This window comes from Solanum stenotomum, chromosome 9, assembly GCF_019186545.1.
Source record: "Solanum stenotomum isolate F172 chromosome 9, ASM1918654v1, whole genome shotgun sequence".
In the NCBI taxonomy this organism is placed as follows: Eukaryota; Viridiplantae; Streptophyta; class Magnoliopsida; order Solanales; family Solanaceae; genus Solanum; species Solanum stenotomum.
Window position 1 is genome coordinate 46,135,918 of NC_064290.1, and position 12,990 is coordinate 46,148,907.

Genomic DNA, 12,990 nt, shown 5'->3' on the forward strand with positions numbered 1-12,990 from the left:
TTTTTTTTTTATATTAAATCGTTATTTTCCTAAAATAGTCAAATATATTTTAGTCAAGTCGCAGGTCAACCGCATGTTAGCGGACACTTCGAATGCTTAAACCCTTCTCGAGGTGTAAATTGAACCCCGAACCCTCTTTGGTATTTTCAAATGATTTTTTCTGTTTAAATCTTTGAAAATTATAAGTTTTCTTAATTTCTTTAAAAAATTAAGTGGCGACTCTTTTCTAAGTATTTTTCACAAATTGTTTTATACTTAGAACATTTCAAAAGTGATTTTTCTAAAGATTAGGAAAATTACGGTATAACAGAAATGGCGACTTCCGCTGGGGATTCAATTAGGTTCTAACCATAATGACTTGACTCTCTTTGACTATTTGCTAATATTTGTTGAATTGTTTTACCTCAAATGTGCCTTATTTGCTTAAATTGTGATATCAACTGTCATTGCATGCATATCATTTATTCCGTCAAATGACATTTTTTTTATTTCTTTTCACTTAAAGGACGATTATGTGGGCCGCAGTCGTTCGTTAACCAAATTGTTCTCGGGACACCCTGACGAATGTAGTTGGCTACTGGATAGTCAACGGTCGTTAATTGTCCCAGCCCAAGTAGTCCGCTTGGGTCACCAGTCCACTTCAAATAAACCCCACTCTTAGTAAAGACTAGTGTAGAGCCAAACCAAATCCCAAATTTAGCGCATTTGAACTAAGTTGACCCAATACTCAAGGCGTGTTTGGGCCCATTAGAAGTCTACCTTGTGTCTGTTTGGCCTATTGGTCAATAAAAGACAATCATGCTTATGTGTTTAAATTTGAAGGATATATACGCCATTCAGCAAACCATTGTCTCTTAGGGTTGAGTTTTAATCGTTTGTTCAAGTCGAAGAAGGATCAAATTATCATAGCATCCAAGAGCGTGGACATTCGAAGATGACAAGAAATCAAAAACATATGATCTTTCCTTGGAAGCATAGACTAGGATTGAACCCCTATGCGGGACTGATATTTTGTATCCCATTTCCCCTATTATGTATCTCTATTTAGTTTATTCGTAAAACTTGTATAAATTTGGGTTTTGGGGCAATGGAATGTTTCAAATGACGTCATACATCCTTCAATTCGATAGGCCCACCTTTGGCATAAAAAGGTCACAAGTTTAGGACGCGATATAAACTGTTTCTGTGTTGCTTGATATAATTGTTTTGTGTTGTGATGTGTCACTTTGTCTAAAGCAGAAATAATCCACTCTTGTTTCTTAGAGCACTTTAAGCATATATTAAAATTCACAACAACAAAGTCCGTCCAAATTACTTCTGAAGTGTTGTCCAAGTTTCTCAGAAATATATAAACTATCTACTCTAAAAATCTCCTGAGTTTTATTCGTCCATCACAGGAAGGTCGACTTGCCAGAATGTCTGGAAAAAGTGTCAACGCACCAATCCCACCCATTGCTTTGGTTAGTGATGAAGAAACTGAAGAGTCAAAGTTCAGAAAATTTATCGAGACTAGAGAAAGGATATCTGCAGCCAAAAGGAGACTTGCAATACTGGACCAAACTGAATGGATGCTACGAGAAAGAATTATTGAGGTTGACATGGAAACAGCCTCGGTGAAAAGAAAGATTGCAAAAATTGACCAAGAGATAATTAATATCACTAAAGCATCTGTAAGGATCCCCGAAATTGAACGGGACATTAAGGAACTAAATTTTGGGAATGCTCCCTCCATGAGGGGAAAAGGTAAAACAAAAGTAGGTTCAGATGACAAGAGCACTGGATCGTCACCCTACAGTTGAAGAAAAAGAAGAGAAGTCTTTGGGTAGATTTAGGTTCATGTAACATTTTTCTCATGTTTGTCATGTTGTTTTTAAATTTTATTGTAATCAAGAACTACGCGAGACTTGAGCCCATAGAGGGTACGTAGGAAGCTTTTTTCGAGCCTAGTCTCTCTATCAATTTCGGGAAGGGTACATTTAGATTATCTTATGTAATTCGAACTACGTCGGGCCTGATTTCCTTGGTGGATACGTAGGCAGCCTACTTAAGGCTCGGTCCTTATATTTTCAATTTTTATTCTCCCTTATTAGGGAATGATTCTGAAGAGTTCCGCTTACAAAAGCATATGAGTGGAAGAAATTAACCGGATTCTATGCAAGTCGACCTTTCCAATTCAATTGCAAGAAAAATTTCTTTCCATTTGAGTCCTTAAATTCACCCAAAATATTTTCGTAGATTAATCTGCTTGAAGCAAAATGACACTTGTGTGTTTATTATTATGGCATCTTATTTGTATATCTCGTTAAAAACAAAAACTAACACATATGTCTTTTGAGTTGTTCTTCTCTACAGGTAAAAACTGATCTGTGTTGAAATCAAACTGGCCGACCATCCCTACTTTACAAGATCTAAAGTAATCAAACCATCCTTCCCTGATCATTCTTTGGAGAAAGGCAAGAGCAAAATGACTGGTACTTCTGAAGAAACGGGAATAGTGGACGTGACCATCAAAAATGCTGAACTCGATGATCAGAGTAAATTGATCTCTCAGTTAATGCAACGAATTGCAGATATGCAGGAAGAGCTTCAACAGACCAAAGATCTGGCCAAACTGGCCATTGCATCGAATGAAGCCCCTCTTGAAACTAGAAGACCTCCTCCTCCATCACTGAGTTCCCCATTACACAACTATTTCCCTACCCATACCACAGGACCAATCACTTCCACCCCTAATCCTCATACCATCGATTTAACTGTATCCAACGCTCCTTACGCCAGCACTTCCTACCAAACACCACCACCATTACCAAATCAGAACCAAGCACCTAACACTAATCACTCCCAAAACTTCACACCGACACACCAAATCCCACCCCCAGTCTTCAATAATCCACATGTTTTGCCTAGCCAACCTGTATACCCTTCCGTAATATTCCAAACTCCACCAGCCTATACAATCCCTGAACCATGTCCTAGCTTTCCTGTTCAACCGGAGCTGGATCACTATGAAGAAATGGAGAAGGAGTGGAGGTTGAGAGAAGAAAAACGTGAACAAGAAATGAATGTTATGAAGGATGCCATCTCTGAGGCAGTAAAAAGTGTCCAATCTTCGAGGAAGATAACAGGACTTGACTATGAGGACCTTTGCATGCACCCTGACTTGGAAATACCTGAAGGTTACAAAATTCCAAAATTTGAAACCTTCAATGGTATTGGGAACCCTATGGCTCACTTACGAGCTTATTATGATAAACTCGTGGGTATCGGGAAAAATGATGCATTGATTATGAGGTTGTTTAGTCGAAGCCTCAGCGGGGAGGCGTTAGAATGGTTCACATCTCAAGAACTCCGTCAGTGGTCTACATGGGGGGCTCTGGCCAAAGATTTCTTGGAGAGATTCCAGTTTAATGTCGAAGCTGTCCCTGACAGATATTATTTGGAAAAAATCAAGCAAAAGTCCACGGAGGACTATCGTGAATATGCGTGCCGCTGGAGGAAAGAAGCTGCAAAGGTACAACTTGTGATGACTGAAAATGAAATAACCTCTGTTTTTATTCGAGCTCAGGAGCCCGAGTATTATGAAAGGATGTTGCCTATGATGGGACAAAAGTTTTCAGAGCTGATCAGAATGGGAGAAGCCATAGAGGATGGCCTCAAGTCTGGAAAAGTTACAAGTCTCACTGCTTTGCAGGCCGCCAACAAATCCTCACCATCCATGGCCACAGGATTCGCTAGGAAAAAGAAAGAGGACGTGTCTGCTGTATCTTTTAGCCCGAGGCCAAGGCCGCAAAGGTATTTTGGGTCTGGTTCTGCCATTGGAAACTCCAACCGATTCCCCACCTCAAATATTTACCCACCATCTCCACAAGTTCCAATCCCAATCTACTATGCACAATAGAACTACCAAGCACCACCGCCCATCTACCAAAATCAACCACTAACCTACCAAAATACACTACCAAATCACCAAGCCAATGCACCAGTCTACCAAAATCCCGGACAAAACAACCCAAATGTCAACAATCTACCCCGTCCTAACCTCGAAAGAAAGCCTCCCAGAGTTTTAACTCCTTTGGCAGAAACACGTACCCAACTCTTTGAGCGTCTAAGAGCGGCAGGATTGATCCAACCAGTAGACGCAAGGGCAATTAATCCCACAACAAAGTTCTTCCGAGCAGATCAACATTGTGCGTACCATTCTGGAGAGGCAGGACATGATACAGAAGGATGTATCAATCTGAAACATAAGATTCAAGACTTGATCGATAACAGGGTCATCACTCTCCAAGCCCCTGCCCCCAATGTGAACCTTAACCCATTGCCGAATCATGGAGGAGCTACCATCAACATGATTGAAAGAGATGAAGATTGGCTTGCTAATGGGACTATTGGTGAAGCAGCTGTCAACTCACTTATACCAACAGTGGCCTCATTGACCATAAAGGCCCGTCTAGAGTTTGTTGTAATAACTGCACCTCATCAAGCATTCGCTCTGACAAAGGAAAACAGCAATGACCAGCCCAAAAAGTTTGTCGTGCAGACGGCTACCGCACAAGGGATGACACGTTCTGGAAGATGCTACATTCCAGAAGAACTAACTCAGGAGACACGAAGAAAGGATAACCAAAAAAGGCCAATCACAGAGGGTGAGGCTGAAGAGTTTTGGCGAAGAATGCAGCCTAAGGAGTATTCCATTGTCAAGCATTTGGAGAAGACTCACGCTCAAATTTCTGTTTGGGCTCTATTAATGAGTTCTGAGTACCATCGAAAAGCATTGCTGAAGGTACTTGATGAAGCGTATGTACCAACGGGAACAAGTAGTGAGAATCTGGCCACTATGGTAAGTCATGTCATTGGGAGTCATCAAATCTCTTTTCGGGAAGAGGAGTTGCCGCCCGAAGGGGTGATGCACAATCGTGCCTTGTATATCACCGTCAAATGCAGGGATAAGTTTGTAGCTCGAGTATTGATTGATAATGGCTCAGGGCTCAATATCTGCCCATTATCAACCTTGACTCAACTAAATTATGATGTAGGGAAAATCCGTCAAAGCCGTATGAATGTAAGAGCGTTTGATGGTTCGCAAAGAGAGACCATGGGGGAAATAGACTTGTGTATCCAAATGGGGCCTGAAGAATTTGTCACTGAGTTTCAAGTGATGGGTATATCTACGAGCTATAACTTATTGCTAGGAAGACCATGGATCCATGCTGTTGGAGCAGTCTCATCCACATTGCATCAACTTTTGAAATTCATTTGGGAGGATCATGAAATCGTCATCCATGGTGAAGGGAGTAATCGTAGTTACCCTGGTCTCTCCATTCCAGTTATTGAAGAGTCTTCTCAGGGTACTGACTTTCACATGGTAGAGATAATGAATGCTGCTTTTGAAGACACGACACTTCAAGTATCAATGTCGCAAGTGTATAAAATGCTAGCTGCAACTATGCTAAGAAGTGGTTTTGAACCTGGGCGTGGGTTAGGCAAGAATTTGGATGGCATATCCGAACCTCTTCCTATACCACTTCAAAATTTCCGATTCGGTGTCGGTTATGCCCCAACAAAGGAAGAATTGTTTGAAGCAGAAACAAGAAAGAAACATGACTGTGATATACCGAAGCCTATTCCAGTATTGTACCAGTCATTTGTTGCTAAAGCTTTAGAGCCTGAGATTGATGGTCTAGTGGAAGGGATGGGAAGATTGTTTGATGAAGAAAATTGTGCTGTGATCTCAACAGAATGCACAACAACACCCACCATCCGAGATGCCGGACCTGGAGAGATGCTGCAGAATTAGATGGCCACTCCACTTGTGATCTATCGAATGGCTTGGTAGACAAAGACAAGATTTGAAGTTTTATTTTTAAAAATCGGTGTTGTTCGGACGAGGCCCGAAACCACCATTTATGTCACTTTATTTTTCATCGTAATGTTTAAAAAGGAAATGACTCATGAGTCATGACCAAAGTTTGTACGCCTTTTTTAAAATTCCAATGAAAGCCTTGTTTATTTTAAATTGATTATCTTGCCATTGCGAATTATTCTGCAATAAATACATTTAAACTATTTCTATCTAACATGGTTGATTTGTTGTTCTTTTTCAGTAAAAATGAATCTAAACCTGCCAATGTCATGACATGTCACGAACACGGCAAACCAAGTAAGGTCGATGAAGATGAATGTGAAGAATATGATGAGGAAACTATGATGTTTGAACACCTTACCGAGGACTTGAGGCAACTTGAAGACGATAAAAAACCCAACCTGGATGAAACAGAGACAGTAAACTTGGGAGATGACGAGTCGATCAGAGAAACCCGAGTCAGTGTTCATTTGGCAGCAACAGAAAAAGAAGAATTGGTCAAGCTGCTCAGACAATACATCGATGTGTTTGTCTGGTCTTATGATGATATGCCAGGGTTAAGCACTGATATTGTTTCCCATAAGCTGTCTATTAATTCAGAGTACTGTCCAGTAAAGCAAAAAACCAGAAAGTTCAAGCCTGATATGAGTTTAAGGATAAAAGAGGAGGTCATGAAGTAGATCGAATCAAAAGTCGTTGAATTGACCAAGTATCCCACTTGGTTGGCTAACATTGTTCCAGTGGCAAAGAAAGATGGAAAAATCAAGATATGCGTGGATTATCGGGATATCAACAAAGCAAGTCCGAAAGATAATTTTCCCTTGCCAAACATACACATACTCATCGATAATTGTGCTAAGCATGAGTTGCAATCTTTTGTGGATTGCTTTGCGGGATACCACCAGATTCTAATGGATGAAGAAGATGCAGAAAAAACAGCATTCATCACACCTTGGGGAGTCTACCATTATCGAGTGATGCCATTCGGCCTTAAGAATGCTGGAGCCACTTACATGAGATCTATGACCACCATTTTCCATGATATGATCCACAAAGAAATTGAGGTGTATGTGGACGATGTCATCCTAAAATCTCGCAAGAGTTCGGATCACCTGACACACTTGGAAAAGTTCTTTAACAGGTTACGTAGGTATGATTTGAAGTTGAACCCAGCCAAATATGCATTCGGAGTACCTGCAGGGAAGTTACTCGGATTCATAGTTAGCAGAAGAGGTATCGAACTTGATCCTTCCAAGATCAAGGCAATTCAAGACTTACCTCCTCCAAAGACTAAGAAGGAAGTAATGAGTTTTCTGGGGAGACTAAATTACATTAGTCGATTCATAGCTCAATCAACGGTGATATGTGAGCCCATATTCAAGTTACTACGAAAAGATGCACCAACCAAATGGACCGAAGAATGCCAGAAAGCTTTTGACACCATAAAGAGTTACCTTTCGAATCCACCAGTGTTGGTGCCACCACGTGCAGGCACTCCTTTGCTATTATATTTATCCGTCTCTGACAATGCATTCGGGTGTGTGTTGGGACAACATGATGAGACCGGAAGAAAGGAGAGAGCTATATACTATTTGAGCAAGAAGTTCGCATCTTATGTGGCTCGTTACACCCTTTTAGAGAGAACTTGTTGTGCTTTGACTTGGGTTGCTCAGAAATTGAGACATTATCTGTTGGCTTATACAACACATCTCATTTCGATGATGGACCCGCTTAAGTACATATTTCAGAAAGCAATGCCCACAGGAAAGCTAGCAAAGTGGCAAATGTTGTTGAGTGAATTTGATATTATGTACATGACTCAGAAAGCAATCAAGGGGCAGGCTTTGGCAGATCACCTTGCTGAAAACCCAGTAGATGAAGGATACGAACCACTTAGAACATATTTCCCTGATGAAAAAGTATTGTTTGTAGGGGAAGACATATCCGAATCATATCCTGGGTGGAGAATGTTCTTTGATGGAGCAATAAACTCTATAGGATCATGAATTGGAGCAGTGTTGATATCTGAATCGGGGCAACATTATCCAGCAACAGCAAAGCTTAGATTCCGATGCACTAATATCATGGCTGAGTATGAAGCATGTATTCTTGGCATTAGAATGGCTCTTGACATGAATGTTCAAGAATTACTGATAATTGGTGATTCAGACTTGTTGATTCATCAAGTTCAAGGAGAATGGGCGGTGAAGAATCCTAAAATCTTACCATACGTACAATTGGTACAGAGATTATGCAAAAGATTTAGGAAGACCGAGTTCAGACACACACCGAGAATACAGAACGAGCTTGCTGACGCCCTTGCAACCATATCGTCCATGATATCGAGAAAAGAGTTATATCGATCCAATTGAGATAGTTTTAAAAGAACAACCAGCATATTGTTCATATGTGGAAACAGAATGGGATGGGAATCCATGGTATATCGATGTAAAAAAGTACTTAGAGGCTGGCGAATATCCAGAAAAAGCGACAGGTATTCATAAGAAAACAATCCGAAGAATGGCAAACAACTTCTTCTTGAATGGAGAAGTTCTTTATAAGAGGACACCCGATCTGGGATTACTGAGATATGTGGATGCTGCAGAAGCCACAAAATTGCTTGAAGAAGTGCACGCTGGAGTGTGTGGGACACACATGAATGGGCTTATATTAGCAAAGAAAATCTTAAGGGCAGGATACTTCTGGATGACTATGGAAAATGATTGTGGTCGATTTGTCCAAAAATGTCATAAATGTCAGGTACACGGAGATCTGATCAAAGTACCACCCCACGAGCTCAATACGATGAATTCCCCTTGGCCATTTGCAGCCTGGGGCATGGATGTTATTGGACCTATTGAGCCTGCCGCCTCCAATGGTCATAGGTTCATTTTGGTCGCCATTGATTACTTCACAAAGTGGGTCGAAGCTGCTTCCTACAAAGCTGTGACAAAGAAAGTTGTGGCCGATTTTGTTCGTAACAATTTGATATGTCGTTTTGGAATTCCAGAGTCTATCATCACAGACAATGGAGCAAATCTGAATAGTCACTTGATGAAAGAGATATGTGAACAATTCAAAATTACCCACCGTAATTCAACTGCATATTGCCCTCAGATGAATGGAGCTGTGGAAGCTGCTAATAAGAACATCAAGAGGATACTGAGAAAGATGATTGACAACTACAAATGTTGGCATGAAAATTTGCCTTATGCTTTGCTAGGCTACCGCACCACAATTCGAACCTCAACTGGAGCAACTCCTTACCTATTGGTATACGAAACAGAAGCAGTGATACCAGCTGAAGTTGAGATACCATCTTTAAGGATTATTCAGGAAGCTGGATTGAGCGATACCGAATGGATTCGTGATCGATATGAGCAATTGACATTGATTGATGAGAAAAGAATGAGTGTTGTTTGTCATGGCCAGCTATATCAACAGAGAATGACTCGTGCTTTTAACAAGAAAGTAAGAGTTCGAACATTTGAGGTAGGCCAATTGGTGTTGAAACGCATTTTCCCTCATCAAGACGAATACAAAGGGAAGTTTGCACCTAACTGGCAAGGACCGTATGTCGTCCACAAAGTACTATCAAGAAGAGCTTTGGTTCTAGCAGAGATGGAAGGTCAGGTGTGGCGAAAAGCTGTCAATTCAGATGCCGTCAAGAGATATTACATTTGAAAGATGATACTTCTTTCCTTTATTTTCCTTGTAATTGCAGTTTGTTTGTAATCATTGTTGCATTTATGTTTTGAAACATTCCCCTTGTACTTGAACTACGTTCGACCTGAATTCTCAAGAATGAGATACGTAGGCGGTCAATGTCGGCCTCGGTCGTTCCCTTATAAAATTTTCTATTTTGTCACTTCTCGAGATGGGAACTACGTTTGACATGATTCCTGCCTCAACGAGATACGTAGGCGCCACAAGGGTTCGGTCATATTCCCAATAAGATTTCCATTTCCCCTCACAATGGAAACTGGGACAGAATTTTTGAGAGGACCTCAAAAATTCCACAAGAAGAGTCATTTTCTACAAATAAGAGTCAAGGATCATATCGAAATGTGCAACTGGAAATAATTTTGAGAAGATCTCAAATTCAAGACTCCCGTGATCATCATCAGATTTGTTTTTGAAACATCTAACTGGGACAGGATTTTTGAGAAGGACCTAAAAAATTCCATCAAGGATACTCGGACCTTCGAAGTCAACTTCAATTGCCTCAAATTGACGTGCTCTTAAAGGGTTTTAAGTTGCTAGCAAGCTACCTATCATATCAAAATCTGAGACAAAGGGTTTTGTTCGTGTCCTGCATGTCGTGACAGTTAATCGGCAGATATTTTCTTTAAAACTATTTTTCCAAAACTTCATACCTAGCAAATGTTTTAATTTAAATATGATCTTGTCTTTTATCTACTGCGATTCATTGGATCTACCAGACAAAGTTTCCAGAGATAACGAGACCAGGAGCAAGGCAACTTCAACACAGATCAGTGTTCCAAAACTAACATATTTTTGTGGATGCAGGGTATAATAAGATCATCAAAGGAGCTATATTTGCCAACCAACTAGCTCAGGAGAACATATCCAGCAAGTGTCTTATAGTGAGTGTAACATCTCTGCTTGACCAAAGAGATATTGATGAAAGACGACATTCATAGTCAAAGTCATTCATATTCAAATTGCCGAGAAGGCCATTTATATTCAAATTGCCAAGAGGGCCATTCATATTCAAAGGCCAAAAGGGCCATCGCATATTCAAATTGCCGAGAGGGTCATTCATATTAAAACTGCCAAGAGGGCCATTCATATTCAAATTGCCGAGAAGGCCATTCATATTCAAATTGCCAAGAGGGCCATTGCATATTCATAATGCCGAGAGGGCCATCGCATATCGAATTGCCAAGAAGGCCATTGCATATTCAAAATGCCAAGAGGGCCATTGCATATTCAAACCGCCGAGAGGGCCATTATGTTCAAACTGCCAAGAGGGCCATTCATATTCAAAATGCCGAGAGGGCCATCATATTCAAACTGCCGAGAAGGCCATTCATATTCAAATTGCCAAGAGGGCCATTGCATATTCAAATTGCCAAGAGGGCCATTCATATTCAAACTGCCAAGAGGGCCATTCATATTCAAATTGCCGAGAAGGCCATTCATACAAATGCCAAGAGGGCCATTGCATATTCAAACCGCCAAGAGGGCCATTCATATTCAAAATGCCAAGAGGGCCGTCATATTCAAACTGCCGAGAAGGCCATTCATATTCAAATTGTCAAGAGGACCATTGCATATTCAAATTGCCAAGAGGGCCATTCATATTCAAACTGCCAAGAGGGCCATTCATATTCAAAATGCCGAGAGGGCCATCGCATATCGAATTGCCAAGAAGGCCATTGCATATTCAAAATGCCAAGAGGGCCATTGCATATTCAAACCGCCGAGAGGGCCATCATGTTCAAACTGCCAAGAGGGCCATTCATATTCAAAATGCCGAGAGGGCCGTCATATTCAAACTGCCGAGAAGGCCATTCATATTCAAATTGCCAAGAGGGCCATTGCATATTCAAATTGCCAAGAGGGCCTTTCATATTCAAACTGCCAAAAGGGCCATTCATATTCAAATTGCCGAGAAGGCCATTCATACAAATGCCAAGAGGGCCATTGCATATTCAAACCTCCAAGAGGGCCGTCATGTTCAAACCGCCAAGAGGGCCATTCATATTCAAAATGCCGAGAGGGCTATTGCATATTAAATTGCCAAGAAGGCTATTCATATTTAAATTGCCGAGAGGGCCATTCATATTCAAACCGCCAAGAGGGCCATTTCATATTCAAATGCCGAAAAGGCCGTTCATATTTAAATTGCCAAATGGTCATTGCATATTCAGACTATCAAGAGAACCACCAACATATTACATCAATCTATTACCGCTTCGATATCAAAAGAAGAGTACATTGAAGAATTATATTGAAAATATGAGATACGAGCTTTATTTGCTTTACGTCAAACTGAAAGAAGTTGATGTCAAATGCTCAATGAGAGAAATTAAGTGTCAACACAGTGCGGACGACATAAAAAGGGATGCAGCATAACGTGGAACTTTTTCTTAGCAGCGAACCGGGACATAGTCCAAAGAGGAGTACCAAACTCTTAGGACTCGAATTGAGGAGCGGCTTCTACCACAATCAAACCACACCCCTATCAGAAGGCATGTGGGTTTATCTTTGAGTTTGTTGGTTTCAGTTTCATATTCGAAGATTTTTTGTTTCCTCCGGAAGCAACTTTCCAATCTGAGTGACAATACACCAAGAGATTTGGATATTATGTCCATGCAAGTTCTTAATTACGGATGTGAAGCGCGCCACATTCATGGCTAAGATATTGCAAGCCTCCTTTCCATATTTGTCACTCTTCCAAAACTAAAGGTTATCTAGTATAATAGATTTCCTTTTCAATCGATCGAGTCGAACTACAAACAGCCTGATTCCTAAGGTTTAAGGATATGTAGGCGGGCTCAATGTTAAAAACTCGGCTGTATTCTAACATCTTCTCTCAAATCTTATTTTCAAGCATTCCGGTCTCTTCATAATTCGATATCGGTAGAGCTTTTGAATTTTTCGTCAAATCAAGCGTATCGAACTACAAGTGGCCTGAATTCTTATATAGCCTGAGATATGTAGGAAACCTGATACCGAGGTCCGGCCATAATTCTTAAAGTCAGTACCAAAATCCTTTTCCTAAAAATGAAGATGTGGTCGGTCAAAATTGGATTCGTCAATTCATTTGCCTCGAATTTCTTTCATCAATCCAAGCCAAATGAGGGACAGTTGTTGACACCCAATTTTGACCCTCCACGATATAAATTAATCATTTCGAGCTTCTCCAATTTCAAACGATTTAAAATTATTAGTTTTATAAAATTTCTAAAAAAAAAAAAGATAAATAATAATAATAATATAGTTTGCAAGATTTTTAAATAGTTTGTCACTTTTCATAAATTTTAGATCATATATATGTTTTACATAATTATGTATATAATTAATATATTTTATGATTATTCGAAAATCGTCTCAAAAAAAATAAAAAAAAAATAAAAAATAAAAAATAAAAAAAAAAA